The 2,322-nt window shown below is 32.9% G+C and overlaps 1 protein-coding gene across 1 annotated transcript in view; it reads right to left on the bottom strand.

Moving 5' to 3' along the window:
• Positions 1-305: 305 nt before the first annotated feature.
• The window catches only part of LOC110522569 (transcription factor COE3), a 70,233-nt gene continuing 68,216 nt past the window's right edge, over positions 306-2,322 (bottom strand). The window contains exon 8 of the mRNA XM_036990085.1: positions 306-2,322. This exon is cut by the window's right edge and continues 53 nt beyond it. The gene's annotated coding sequence lies outside the window, so the exon portion shown is untranslated.

Raw genomic sequence — 2,322 nt, 5'->3', positions numbered from 1 at the left:
AGAAGAAGGAGAAGAAGAAGAAGAAGGAGGAGAAGAAGGAGGAGAAAAAGAAGAAGAAGAAGAAGAAGGGGTAGGAGGAGAAGGAGAAGAAGGATGAGTGAATTTAGCTACAGTATGATGCTACAGTATTTGATGGAGTTTCTCCGGAATGTTCCGTACAGATCATTCTGTCTAGTGATAGTGAATGTGTGCATCTCTTCAACATCTCTTTAGATGTTAACTCTGATTTGGGGGCAGTATTAAGCCAAATATTAACAACAACAAAAAAGGTTAAGCACAAAATAGTCAAAAGATGAAGGGGGTCACCATAATTATTTTTTATTATTTTCAGTAAACAATGTTTGTGCTTTTTTTTTTTTTTTACACCATAGATCATGTTCATGGAGCAAGGATTGACATTGTGGTGTAGGTACAGATTGATGTCATTCAACCAGCAGATCACTCTCGGGCCTTCCAAAGAGCTTCTCCTGACAGATTGTAATAAACATCAGTGATTCTTAATATGTATTTTCTAATCCAGATTAGATTGTTTTTCATGTGTGTTTTTTTTTAAATTTTAAATCCCTGTTTTTAAGACAGTTCTGCTAAGTGATATGGGGTAGCAGGTAAAAATGACTTTTTACATTCTACGAAAAACCAAAATGTACGACCACGAATTGAATCATACCTCTGGGGGAGGGAGGGGGGCGGCTGGACATGCACACAGTCTACTATTATTGATACAGCCATGTGTCACAAACAAGTCATTTGACTATACAACAAACAGTTTTATTCCAAAAACAAAAAAAACTATTTTGTTTTATATAACTTATATTAATACAAAAATAAACAATGAACTTTGACAGTTTTTTTTTTCCTCAAAAGAAAAAAAAAACAATGACCAACAAAATGAATTATTTTTGACAAAGTAAAATGTCAATTTGAGATACAAATGAAACGTTTAGACATTGCGATCTATCGATACAACAAAAAATAATAATTGAATGTAAGCAATAGTTATTGGCTTAATGTTCTGTATTATATCACAATATCTGGCCATGACAAACAATACGTACAAGATCAAATTAAATGATCGAAAGCAATTTTACAAAAAAAAAATTCGAAGATAAATACAATATTTATAATTGATATGTTACAAAAAAAATTCCCTTAGTAACCCGCAAGTGTTTATGTGAAAGTGTTGCAATGTGTACGATGATTTACCCCTCACTGTTTCTATAAGGAATTTAAAAACTCTTGTCCTAAATATTTTAAGTGGATCTGAAAAAAAAAAAAAAAAAAAAAATTCAAGACAAGTGTATAAATATTTAGCTACAACTTTGGCAAAATCACAAAAGTCTACAATTGTATAACCACATACAAAAAACACATTAGGGGATAAGGAGACAGAAGTGAATGGACAACCTTCTGATACGAGAGACATAGACTTCACAGTAGCCTAAGAATGCAATATTATACAGTGCTGGCAAAAAGAGGTGAAAAACACATTTGCTTAAACTGTAAGCTGCAGAAGTGGAAGTAGTTCATTTTTACCAACAGACAGACAGACGCCTTTCATCTCTGTTAGTGTGCTTTATGAAGGCCCAAAAAAAATATATATAATAATAATTGACTTACAATTCCTACCTACAATAAGTTAGAAAGTAATATGTTTTTTGTTGATAAAGTAAGTCGACCAATCAAATTATTTTGTATTTACCTCTTCCTTGTTAATGTTTTTTTTATTTATTTTTTTTATTTTAATTTTAAATCATATATTTCATATTATTTCCAGTTGTAAAATGTTTTCACACTGTCTTGGCCCCCCTTTTCTCTTTACCACAAATTAAAAAAAGAGAAAGAAATAAGGAATTCACATTTATAGAGACGCTCAACTGTTGTGCATCGTGCGAAGACAAACATGTTCTGAGGTTTTGTCGTCAGCGTTGTTCATCAAACTGATCATCCTCAAAGATTCTCCCAACACATAGCAACAACTAGACGAAGCCAAGATCAAACCAGACACTTTTTTATACAAAATAGCAATTTTTCCTTCCTTCCTTTCTTCAAGACTGAGAAATGGTAAAATATGACAAGAAATCAGTCAATAAAATTAAATTGTTAAATGACAGAGTGGCTTGCATGTCACAATTCATAATTGTTTGAATAAACTCTTTTGAAACAAGTCCTTTTTTTCTCTCCTCTGAATAAACAGAAAATGTTGTTGATTTTATTCATGATTGATGACACAGATTCAACCAGAATCTTCTAAAGGGTACTAAACAAGTCCCCCTGCAGCCCCTTTTGTGACGACTGGTGCTCTGGGGGGGGGGGGGGGGGGGG

This window comes from Oncorhynchus mykiss, chromosome 1 (genome assembly GCF_013265735.2).
Source record: "Oncorhynchus mykiss isolate Arlee chromosome 1, USDA_OmykA_1.1, whole genome shotgun sequence".
NCBI lineage: Eukaryota > Metazoa > Chordata > Actinopteri > Salmoniformes > Salmonidae > Oncorhynchus > Oncorhynchus mykiss.
Note: the sequence above shows the minus strand (reverse complement) of the source record. Positions and strands in the feature narration are given on the sequence as shown.